We start from the raw sequence: 13,924 nt of genomic DNA, 5'->3' as shown, positions 1-13,924 counted from the left end.
GTTACAGCAAAGTTGGAATGAGCTGCTTGATCATTAGTCTCTGATAAAAGCCAGAGTTTGAGGGAAAAGAATGATTCATGTTAGTAATGATTCCTTTAGTTCGCCAGCTTCCTTCCTTCTTGACCTTCCCCTCAGGAACTTAACGTAGCACCTACAAATCCCTCCCTTGATGTCAGTCCAGTGAGATCAGGGATAAAGCAGCCTTTATCTGGTGAGCAGAAAACTCCCGCATTTGCCTGGCAATAATCCAACACAAATCCAAGACTCAGAGCTGCCAGACTATGCTATTGGCTTTTGGGAAACACCATCAAAAGACAGGATTTCGTTTCCTCTTCTGTGTTAAAAAACCAGAGCTACAATGCTGACTTCTTCCAAGCAGCTGAGTCAAATGATACTTTCACCAACAGTACTTACCATCCCCAGAATATTCAAAGATAGGGGTGGAAGACCAGAGCTCTAAACAATGAAACTCAAGGTCACCTCAAGTCTTGTCCTTCAAATCTTGGCTTAAATGTCAATTACGTAGGGAAGCTCTCCCTGACCTCCCAGGCCTGATTCTTACAGTGCCTGTGCTTTGCCTCCTGAGTAGTTACTATAATGATCATTATTTCTACAATTATGTTAATGATTTCCCCACTAATTCCTGAACTAATAAAGTCTACCTTGACATCTTATTTAATACTGCAGACTGCACTCTTATGCCCATATTTCCAATGTCCCTTAACTTGCTCTATTTTTTTTTTTAATTTTTCTTCTTGGTTTTTACCACCTAATATCATTCTATATAATTTACTTATTAATCATGTCTATTACTTACTGTTTGTCTTCTATAATTAGAATGATGCTCTTCAAAGTCAGCAATCATTGTATTTTGTTCACTGGTATATCCTACGTTCCTGGACAAGTGTATAGATAGAATACAGTTACTAAATATTTATTGAGTGAATAAATGAGGAGGGGAGAGGTCTGTCTGATATATTTCACATCCTCAATAACTGGTTGATTGTCTTCTCAGGATTTCACACTCAATGCCTACTAATTTGAAGATTAATGAAGACAGGAGATGAGAATGAATGAATAAGTAAAAGATGGAACTTGCTTGAAAAGATTTTTAACTAGCTGTAATGAAATCCTTCAAATCAGTATCTTACCATTAATCAGACTGCTATTGAGTTTATTCTATAAACTGAAAATAACTCATTACACAAATACTAAAATTAAGCAGGCTCTATCTAATACACAAAATTCTCTAGGTTTGTGTGAATATGTATGTATGTGTGTATATATGTATGTATATGCATGTGTGTACTTCAAGTGGTGATAATTTTCTTGTTCCATGGACAGGTTAGAGAACTAGGGGGAAGCAAAGATAGATGAGTCAAAGTATATGAATTATTTTGCTTGCTTTTTTATAACCTTGCTTTTTTTATATCCTTTCATTTGGATAAGAGTTTCTGAAAATGCATGTCATGTAAATAAGGACATCACATAAAGTTTATTTTACTATTATATGTGTATAGGTATGAGTATATATTTGGGGACCCACATATATTTATGTGGACATATAATTCAACAGAAAAAAATTAAATAATTTTAGTAAAATATCTAATTATTTTAATCTTTCTCAGCTTATAAAAAAGTTTCCCATGGGAAAATTCCCCAAATACATACTTTCTCTAATAATGTATTTTTGGAAAATTTTATGTAATATATAGTAATATTTACTTTAGTTGAAATTTGTTAAATTTCATGGCCAGAAAAATACACTTTAAAAAAATTTTACTATGGAATAACTGACAAAAATCATGATATATATTTAAGGTATACAGTGTGATGATTTGATATACATACTCATTATAAATGATTATCAAGATCAAGATAATTAATACATTCATCACCTCACACAGTTAACTTGTATATCTGTGTGGTGAGAAAGCTTACCATCTACCCTTAGCAACTTTCAAGTATACAACACTGCATTATTAACTGTAGTCACTACACTATATCCTTTCATTTGGATAAGAATTTCTGAAAATGCATGTTATGTAAATCAGATTCTCATGATTCATTTTCTTATAATTGAAATGTGATTTAAAGAAATAATAAAGAGGCCATTATTTCTCTATATATCTTCTCCATCTTTTCTTCTGGAAATCCAAAAACCTGCAAATGGGTATTTTTTCTAGTACTATGTGGCCCATATAGTCTTTTCTCATTCTTTTTCATTCTTTCTCTTTGTTCTCTGACTGGATAATCTCAAAGTTCCTGTCTTCTAACTAAAGGACTCTTTCTTCTGATTGACTCATTCTGCCTCGATGCCCTCTACTGTACTTTTCATTTCATTCACTGTGTTCTTCACCTCTAGAATTTCTGTTCCATTTCTTTCTTGATTTCTCTTTGTTAATCTTCTCATTTTACCTGTGTATTGTTTTTCCTGATTTGGTTGAATTTTTTCTGCGTCTTGATTTTTTCTATTTTAAAAAGTCAGATTTATTGAGGTATAAGTGACATATAAAGACGTAAAACATTTAAAGTGTACATCATGGTGAGTTAACACATAGGTACATTGAGAAATAACTCCCCATCTAGCTAATTAACACAGCATGTTACATATTTACATAACATCCAGCATGTCACATATTTAGTGCTTTTGAGGGGTGAGATTTCTATATTTTCCTGTAGCTCTCTGCATATTCATAAAACAACTGTTTTGGATTCTCTAACAGGAAATCCCAGGTCTCCATGTCTTTTGGATCAGTTACTGGAAGGTTCTGTGATCCCCTGACAGTTTTGTGTTTCCTTGAATTTTCATGTTCCTTGAAGTTTGGTGTTGCTTCCTTGTATTTGAAATCATAGTCACATTTGAACTCATATTCTCTTTCTTGCTCCAACACTGTGCTGTAATTTCTGTGCTGGGAACCTGAACTTCAACAAAGGCTCCATCATCTGCAGGTGGTTGTCTAAGACAATCATTTCCAGTGCCTTCCAGATCGCAGCCTGGAGAGGATGGAGCTCGCTGATGAGTCCCTGCAGGGCCCACAGCTGGGACCAAGGTCTCCATTCCTGTTACAGATACATGGGTAGGCACAGACTCCTTGCCATATGATGTTGGATTCTACAGCTCCCCAAAGAGCCCTGTTGTCTATAGGTGGATGTCAAATTATTGTTGAGAGATGAGACTCAATCAAGAGATGCCTCATTTAGTCATAATCCTGCCTGTTTTATTTTTAAAAATGAATACTTAACTATTGTTTTGTTACTAATACTCAAGTGTAAGTGTTGGCTATGCAAACATACATGCTATTAAATTTTATTTTTTATTAGAATTGCTTTACAGTGTTGTGTTAGTTTCTGCTGTACGATGAAGTGAATCAGCTGTATGTACACATATATCCCCTCCCTCTTGAGCCTCCCTCCCACATCCCTCATTATGTCATAATAAGTAATAATTTTGAACATAATTTATCAGTTGACCAGAAAGTATCCATAGTCCGCCAAGTTATATCTAATCATTAAAGGTTTTGATAAATATAACTTAGAAGGATTTTTTGCTGAAAGAAAAAATCTAGATTATAAGTCTTTATTCTCTCCTCTTAAATATTTTCACAGCTTCAGAAGTGTCCACTTCCCAGGAAAAATTCATTTTTCTAGTACAGAATTTTCAAAGCTATGTTCTACAATATCGTTATATCATGAATAAATCAAGGCTTATAAACAGACAGATAAAAGAACATAGGTTTGCTCAACCACCCTCTTCCTCTCTTTCTTTAAATGTGGTCTTCATACTTCAAACACAGTTTATCTACATGAAGAAAATGGCCCAAATCCCCAGTCCTCCTGCTCTGATAACTGTTCATCTGCTGCAACCCTGGCTTAACTGAGCATGACACTAATGGATGTGATATGCACACAGATAGTTGTAAAAGTATATTAAATGTCAAATATTTATAGTTACTAAATTTAGCTTCTGCCTATAGGTTTAAAATAAGAAATACAACTAAATTCATTAGACTGCTCTTAAAAATGGCTGTTTTAGATGTCAGCATAGGGAAAAATAGAAGTATTTTTCTAAGTCAATGGATCTCTGCTAGCAAAATATATAATATGAATAAATTGAGTCAAAATAATAAATATTATTTTTCTAAACACGCTTTTGTTCTAATCATGTTATTACCAGTAATAACATTTTAAGGTTGAAGTATCCATATAACTCTTTTAACGCTTCTCTTTTCATGCAGAGACACAAAGAAAACCCATCACAATCCTGAAACACTACAATCAGGATTATAATATAGAGCAGAAAATCAGAGACTATTTACACAAAATAGAGTTGAAATAAGCTTCGCACACCACCAACAAAAATGAATAAAATTCCTTTCCATTAAATATGTAAAACTAATCCAATTCACTGGATATTGAACATAGTAATTCTATGTTGTATTTTTCAGAAATTTGCCATATTTAGCCTTTTAGATCTCTGTGATGAATAATTTTCTGACACTTTGCTTCTGCTAGCTTTTTTGCTATTATGCAGTTATATCTGATTTACATAATTTTTAAAATATTCTTACTGACAATATTTTTCCAAAGCTGCAATTTCTAAACACCTTACTCTTGCTGGCTAACGTTAACAAAAATAAAGCTCACCGGCTTCATCAATTGGAGCCGTTTGTAGAGAAACAGAAAAATGCACTATTTTCAGACTTGCTTTACTGCCTACACTCCTGCTCACCCCAGTACCACTTTGAAATATGGGCTGTTCCGAATTCTTGAAGTACAGAGTGTGCTGGGGCAGGCATCGGGCCCTTTACGTATTTTTGTCTCCAGTTATTTTATTTTGAATTAGGATTTTATCTCAAGGACATGTGGATATTTTTACAGTGAAACATCTCTATCTACTGCTGAGCATCACTGCATATTTAGCTGCCAAAACAAGCTTAATTCTCTACAGTCACTAGGAAATTAATTACTGTAGAGAGAAATAAAGCTAGTCATATCCTCAGATTATTCCAATGCAGTCATTTTATAATATAACCTTCGAGAGTATCATTCTGATGGATGACAAATCATTTCACTCGAATTCCACCTGAAATCCTGAAATTTCTGCCACCAGGAAATCTAAAAACATCAGGATAAAACTAATTTCACTTACTTTAGACCACTCCCATGATCTCTAACACTTGCACCGTTTTATTTTCACCCTTAACGCAAGGAGATCCTTCTCCTAATTTCCTGCCTCTGTCTAACCTGGTGTCAGTCACTACCCTGTAATCCAGGGCAGTGGCAATTGACCATTTAATGAGGAATTACTGCCATCTTGTGGCTACCATAATTGAAGGCAAATAATTCTAATGCACTGGGGAGAAAAACAAAAAAAAAGAAAACTAGGTTCTTATATGCTCTTTCATCCATTTTTACCTCCAATAGACATCAATATACATTGCTGAATAGTAAAAGTATTTACGTTAGTATTATAATATTTGGGAAGATGATCTCTTTTCCACGACCAGTAAAGTCCAGCGGTAAATGTAGAGCAATCTAAAATAAAAACTTGAGTCCGCATAGGATAGAAAATTATGTAGGCAATCAGACAGAGGCATTACTACTATCTACAAGCCACTCTGTCAGCAATTTATCTTCATTTTTTTTAATGTTAAGAATTTGTTAAAGGTCATAATTCTAGTTCAAATATTTCTAACTCTAAGGTGACATGTTTGCCACACATCTCAATAGCCCATGTCAGCGCCGGAAATTGGCCAAGACCTACTAATAACCAGAAACAGATTTGAAGTGAATGCTTCTCTCAGATCTGTATGGCACATGTTGTCTTCAATATTCCTCTTCTTGACATGTGACAAATTTTCAAATTCTGCATTTCTAAGATTCTAAGAACCCTGGCAGTAAGATACAATGAGAACATCTAAAGAACACTTTGTTCTGAAACTATAAAGCAAAACTCTAACCTTGCTTCTCTGTCAAGGTATGTGAAATGCTATTTAAAGAAAAAGATTTTTGAGCAAGGGGTTCAAAGTGTATTTATCTGCATGGATTTGATGGAGAGAAACACCTTGCTAAAAACTTATTTACATAACTCATAACTAGATGTTCAAAAGGAACATTTTCGACCCATAAGATCTGTATTGGTTCTGAAGTATTAAACCTTAAATGGTTAGTAGACAACACTCCACCTGGTGGTAGAAGGTAAAGGGTAGCCAGAGGCCCTGGGGACGGGGGTTGGGGCGGGGTGGGGGGAGGATGGAATGAATCATCAGAAGACTCATCTAGTCAGAAGCCACGTAAGATACTCCGCTGCAGTTGGTAAGCATCTTAAAAGCAAAATCCAGACAGAATCTGTCTCTCCATAAATCTTTCCACTCCTTTCCATTACTAGTTAGGTATTGCTGGCTCTCAGCCATTTGATTTTACTATGATTTATTAACTGCTATGCATTATATATGAGATTCAGGTTTGCTGAAGAGTTACCCTTATGGTCATTGTTGCATACAAATCAGCTACTGTTAGAGAGGTTTATTGCATCATTTCATGCCGCTAGCACTTTTGTTAGGCAGGAGCATAATATGTAACTGGAAAAGAAAACCCTTCCTGTTATGCTTTCCCATATATGTTACAAGCACATGCAGTGCACGTTAAGAACAACAGTCCTTTGTTTCACTCTGTTTATAAAAAGGAGAAAAAGCATCCAGAACAACAGTTGAGAAGAAATTTTTTAAAAAACCAAAACTGTTGTCTAAATCATGGGATTGGTATTCTCCAAATCATTGTTGCAGCATTGAGCCATTTTCTCTGGTAAGACCAACTGAAACGTGAGAAAGAGCAATAATGGGAGCAAAACCAATTTACTCTTGGTAGGAAATTGGAAAAACAGCAGCAGAGATCTAAGCAGATCGGTCTCTGAAATAAGTTACTACAAAACACTGCTTCCACACTCCTTTTACACTGGGACATTTGATTAACTAAGTGATTCAACTTGAATTTCCAGACCATGTCTCTCTCTACAATAACTTTAAAGCTTGCCTTTAGCATCTTTATCTGTTTGCTCCCAGCTGGCATAAACAATCAAGACAAAAAGCAGCACATTACCTAAATGGCCTTGGTTTACCTCTAACAACAACAACACACACACACACACAGAAGGAGAACGGATATTGTCTTACACATCCCACAGAAAGGAATCAGGTGTGACTGATCATATTTTTTAAAAAGTGGAGGAGAGAAGAAGGATGCTTTCCTTCCTATCTGAAATCTTACCATGTTCCTCTGACCGCAGGCACTGCAGTCCACTTCAGTGGGGCATATGTTATGAAGTGTTTCTGAAGAAAGGAGTTATTGTTCAGTAAAAGCATTATGTCCAGGAAGAATGAGGCTGCAGCCTTAGCTCTGGTATGGCTGCTCTAGTACACTAAAATCATATCTATGGAGACACAAGTAAAATGATTTTAGAACCTCAAGTATGTGGATTATTAAATGCATGTAATTTTTAAATTTTTGTTTAAGTCACCCATGAATGCACGTCCTAATTTTTTAAATTGCTTCATTTCCTATTAATTAACTGAGTAACAAAAATTATAAGACAGATTCAACTAGGGTCACGTTTAAGAAAACCCAAGTGAAAGAGTTTTCAATTGAGTTTAGTGACAACAACAACAAAAACATTTATTGGATGCCCACTGTATGCCTATTAGTAATTTCTAAACATAACAAAGGTAAATGGGTAGTTGACATTAGAGAATCTTTATCACTGCTAGTCTCTGATTTGTATAGATATTTTTAATGTATATTGAGTAATATCTCACAAAAACTGCCAAAGATGATGCTGAGAAGGAAGATAAGACATTGAGGAGGACAGGTAAAGGGACCCAAGAGAACCAGCTGTTCTAACACGTGGGGATCTTTGAAAAGCAGCACTCGTAGGTTGTACTAACAATACAGATCCATAGCTTATGAATTTATAGATGTCTTGAAACTCTCAAGACTTTTCCAGTTTCTAGGATCAATGATTTGAGAAATGCCCTATGTAGAGAGACAATTTTCTGTCATAATCCCTCCCCCAACTTTCCTTTAAGAATGTTGTTTTCCTCCTCAAAAGATATGTGATTCATAAATGTGGAAAATTTATCTCCTGAAAAGAAGCTATTAGCTGGTACATAATATTGTTACTAAATACTCTGTTGCTGCTGCTGCTGCTGCTAAGTCACTTCAGTCGTGTCTGACTCTGTGCAAACCCAGAGATGGCAGCCCACCAGGCTCCCCCGTCCCTGGGATTCTTCAGGCAAGAACACTGGAGTGGGTTGCCGTTTCCTTCTCCAATGCATGAAAGTGAAAAGTGAAAGTGAAGTTGCTCAGTCGTGTCCGACTCAGCGACCTCATGGACTGCAGCCCACCAGGCTCCTCCATTCATGGGATTTTCCAGGCAAGAATACTCTGTTAAAAAAAACTAAAATCATAAAATTTTCAGTTTTGAAATATCTTCAAATTAAGTAATTAAAAAATCTTAGAAACTACTCCCAAACTACTTTTTCATGCAATTTGCATATATTTTTTAATTTCTAAAAAATTATTGTATATGATCCCTATTTTCTGGATGACTAACAGGAATTATAATAAATTGCACAACCAGAGAGCCAAGAATGAGTATTCAATGTTTATCCTAGTTTCTCTGTCTTCTAATAACACTGTTTAAACTGATAAACATCATTTGGCCTGGGCAACCTAGACCCTTGGATCTGCAGGCAAACCCTAATTAAACTAAGTGGTCCCTTTTCTAAGGACATCTGCTACCAAAAGTTTCAAATATCCACAACAAAGCATGATTTTTCAGCTTCCAGAAACATTATGATTAATACAGAAGTGGTTTTTTTTTCCAAAAGAGTAAAGTTACAAATGGAGATACTGCTTCTGCTATTTCAGAACCACAAAACCTCCACTCATTCCATTTCTTACTTTTTTTTCATTTCTCCAAGTGTTTAGACTCTTTTACTCTATAGTTTGACAAGTTTAATAATTAAAATAAACGTAAACAATCAAAGAGCAAACATTGTAATAGAGTAGAACTCAAGAAAAGCTAAGATGCTGATTCTCTCTTTTTCCCCCTCAACCTCCATAAGTTTAGGAAACACTTCTTTTTAAGGTGGAGCCTCTACAGGACAGAGTGAAATGGACAGTTTCAGTCGAGGTGTTTTAAATGAATGCAGTGGTATAAAGTGACACATAAGTGAAGATGACTTATGTTTAATATATCAACCTCAATTACAAATTATTTTTACATGTACAGCACTGAGCTTACTGAATTTGCAATTACTTGGACCAAAATAATTCATTAATGGAAGCATTTTTCATGTTTACAGACACACAAAAAGTTTGCTTTGATTTGCTTAATTTTTTACAGTTCTGACAAGAAAAATTTAAACGGTTGTCTAGCCTAATTCTATAAATAAACTAACGGGCTAATTGTAGTAAATAAAATGAATCCAAATGTCCACATTTTCTGGAAGTCTAAGATTTATTGCAGGGGAGCCTTTTAAAAATACTCCCATGGATAGAAGTAAAGTTTTGGTGACTGTAAAGTTAAAGGACACCTCTTTCAGCGACACTGAATTTATGCAAAAGGCAAATATTTATTTGGTTCAGCCAATATTTGATTGAGTTTTAAGGTGATTATAGTCCTTGAATGTTATATAGGAGAACAGTTATTCTACATTGAGGGGAAAGACGGAACTCCACAAGTCTTAGAATATTTATAACAGAATTGGAGCTTTCTTATTTTTAAAACTGATAGGCTTTAAGTTACTCAGATCCATCCGTGCATCCCTTGCACTATCAGTAAGAATATGGAACTGCATCCCACATGCTATATAGCATAATTCGATTTAATGCATTTCATTCAAGTCACGCTACATTATAATGCAGCTTACACGTATTCACAACAAGTGTTGCTCATACACTTTAGGCTGCAGCTTCCGTCACATTGTGTATTATCTGCAGTCACTCGTAAATCCTGCAAAATATACAGGCAGAGAAATCTACGCAGAAGGTAGAGATTGTTTGAATGTGATTATATTGGCATCTGATATGATGATGCTTTGGACCATATTGACATGAGTGAGGATTCTATGTAGCAACTGTTCAATACCATCCGTTGGACTTCTCTGATAGACCACTTAACTATCTCAGCCTTTCCAGTGATCATCTCATTTATCTAGGATTATTGCACTGAATTTACTGTTTGGTTTTCTTCCAGAACTGAAATGTCAAGTCCAGTGTCATGTATGCAGTAGCTTTGTGCTGTGAGAGCTTCACAGATCCCCCAAAAGCTGCTAGCAGTTGATCTTTGGATAGAGCTAGAAATAAATAAATCCTCTTTAGCAGATCAATATTCATCCCATTTAATGCTTGATGTGAAACTTGTGGATTTGTGGTGGTAATGCTGATGTACAGCTAATCGTTGAAAATGGGCATTAGGGCTTTTATTGCATGGCAACATATTGTCAAGCAGGAAGGGAAAGAAGTGGTGAGCACAGCCTGGAAAAAAAACATGGTAAGTTTGTACAAATTTGCTGCACATTTGGAATCCACTTGGGGTGCTTTACTATGTAATACTATAAACTAATAACATGGACAACTAATGGATGTGCTACGTAAGAGAAATTCCTGTGACCTTTCCTTGGTTTGCTGCTCTTTTTTGTCTGGTGTATAAAAACATTTCTCACTCATTTTGAGACTCTGGTGCTAAACATTTGAAATTGAAATAATTTCCCTATGGTGTTGTTACAAGTACAAATAATTAGAGCACAAAAAAAAGCACTTTAGTATAAAAGCCAGGAACTTTGGAGAGCAATGGGGTTGCTATACTAGAAACATACCAAGCATGGGGAGATTCAAAGAGAGGAGTGTACCGAACAATTAACTCCAACTAAGAAAAGTCATCCTGCTAGTGAGGAAGGTTTGAAACATGGTTAACAACAACAGTTAAGGTATTTTTCCTAGTCCATGATATAAAAATCAAAATGTCAGGCCTTTCTCAGACTAAAAGGTTATATTTATTCCTTTTGATTCAGCGATTTTTTTTAATAGTTTTTTATTTTTTTAATTTTAAAATATTTAATTCTTACATGTGTTCCCAAACATGAACCCCCCTCCCACCTCCCTCCCCATAACATCTCTGTGGGTCATCCCCATGCACCTGCCCCAACCATGCTGTATCCTGCGTCAGACATAGACTGGCGATTCAATTCTTACATGATAGTATACATGATAGAATGCCATTCTCCCAAATCATCCCACCCTCTCCCTCTCCCTCTGAGTCCAAAAGTCCGTTATACACAGCTGTGTCTTTTTTCCTGTCTTGCATACAGGGTCGTCATCGCCATCTTTCTAAATTCCATATATATGTGTTAGTATACTGTATTGGTGTTTTTCTTTCTGGCTTACTTCACTCTGTATAATCGGCTCCAGTTTCATCCATCTCATCAGAACTGAATCAAATGAATTCTTTTTAACGGCTGAGTAATACTCCATTGTGTATATGTACCACAGCTTTCTTATCCATTCATCTGCTGATGGACATCTAGGTTGTTTCCATGTCCTGGCTATTATAAACAGTGCTGCGATGAACATTGGGGTACATGTGTCTCTTTCAATTCTGGTTTCCTTGGTGGGTATGCCCAGCAGTGGGATTGCTGGGTCATAAGGGAGTTCTATTTGCAATTTTTTAAGGAATCTCCACACTGTTCTCCATAGTGGCTGTACTAGTTTGCATTCCCACCAACAGTGTAGGAGGGTTCCCTTTTCTCCACACCCTCTCCAGCATTTATTGCTTGCAGATTTTTGGATCGCAGCCATTCTGACTGGTGTGAAGTGGTACCTCATTGTGGTTTTGATTTGCATTTCTCTGATAATGAGTGATGTTGAGCATCTTTTCATGTGTTTGTTAGCCATCCGTATGTCTTCTTTGGAGAAATGTCTATTTAGTTCTTTGGCCCATTTTTTGATTGGGTCGTTTATTTTTCTGGAATTGAGCTGCTTTTTGCTCTCAGTTCAGGCGCTCAGTCGTGTCCCACTCTTTGCAACCCCATGGACTGCAGCACGCCAGACTTCCCTGTCCATCACCAGTCCCAGAGCTTGCTCAAATTCATGTCCATCAAGTCAGTAATGCCATCCAACCATCCCATTCTCTGTCGTCCCCTTTGCCTCCTGCCTTCAATCTTCCCCAGCATCAGGGTCTTTTCCAATGAGTAATTTTTGCTCTAATGTATGATATTTCATACTGTCATGGTGTTCAGAAGAGCAAGTTGGAGCTGGGCATTCTTTGAATGCAATAGCTTTCAGCCAAACCACATACTTTGTAATATAGACGTTTGTGGTTGCCAACGGTATATATTTTCAGCCATATTTCTCAACTATTAATTTAATATAATGCAAGCAAAATGTGCACATGATCGCTGTGTGAAAACTTTGACTTCAATGTTCTTACAGATTCAGACTAGCCCTGGCTGGGGTTTAGCAAGCATCTAAACTTCTTTGTATAAGGGGACGCTTTTGTGAATAAAGCATGAGAAATATGCACTTACTGTAACTATTGAAACTAGAGAACTGGTATTGATTTGATTTCCCCAAAGAAATTATATTCTTTCACAAATAGTAGGTTTTTATTTAATTTTACTGAGGAACAAAACATTATCATCTTTACATGGTGGGAGAAGTCATCAAGCTCAAAACATGCAGAATAACCTCTCCTGGCTACAAATATTCCCTGGGATGCACAGAAGTGTCAGTTTCCATTGTGTGAGCCCTAGACTTTACCACTGATAAATGATATTTTCCCCTGATAGGAATCTCAGCAACATAGCTCCTTTGGTTCAAAAAGAAAGAAAGGATATGAAAGCAGGTCATGATCACAAGACTTGTGTTTATCTGATGAAGAGTAAATCAGTAAACAGGAGTGGAAAGCTTTGTTTATGCTTGAGGCCATGAAGATTGGGAAACAGTAGCATGCAAGGCCAAAGATGACAGTTGGGAAAGTGTGGGTGTGTCTGCAACACAATTCACTTGTGAATTCATGCACATTCATGCAGAATTGTGTTCATGGATATGAAAAAGGCATGATAATATATGAATATATATATATATATAAAGACTCAGAGACACACTCCATCTGACTGTGTTATGTGTGTATGAGTGAGTGAATACACAGGCATAAGTGGGAATATCTCAATCATATTCTAGGGCTGGAAAATATCCTGAAAATGAAAATGTTAAAGTTTATATGGATTCACAGATGGGAGAGTGACAAAAGCTTAGTCATAGAAACCAGGGTGTCTTTTTCCTATTTCTACATTTTGTGATTGATGTTAAGAAAGATAAGAAGTCTTTTGCTCTGCACAGTGCCGTCCTTTCCTTGGAAGATAATGGGGCTGGTAGGCTTTCAGTGACAGCTCTTACATGGCTCTGAAGTGCCATGTACGTCAGGGACTTACCATTTCTTTTTTCTATTCAGAAAATAAATATTTTCCAGGTTCTGAATGTCTAATTATATGAAGTTATTATTAAGGACTTCACAAATTGACAAACTGGGCCATTAGAAAACTGATAAAAACATTTTTTTCATTACTGTAAATAGCTATATTCTCTCAGCTGAATTCTAGAGAATACCATCCATGAAACTTTTTATGTACTTAAAGAAAACACACCTCCAAATACAAGATGGAATCACTAATTTCATAATCTCAACTATCATACTTCTTATCTAGAGAGAAAAACTTTGAAAAACTGAAATTTGGTGTTATTATGTTTACCACTGTGTGTGTCAGGCTACTCATATACCCAGAGACAGACTATACATTTTTGCTTTTTAATCTTGCCCTTACATTTATAATTTTCCTATTCATTCATCTCTTCAAAAAAGAAA

This window comes from Budorcas taxicolor, chromosome 6 (genome assembly GCF_023091745.1).
Source record: "Budorcas taxicolor isolate Tak-1 chromosome 6, Takin1.1, whole genome shotgun sequence".
Lineage (NCBI taxonomy): Eukaryota > Metazoa > Chordata > Mammalia > Artiodactyla > Bovidae > Budorcas > Budorcas taxicolor.
The sequence above is the reverse complement of the archived record's forward strand: the minus strand, read 5'-3'. Positions refer to the sequence as shown.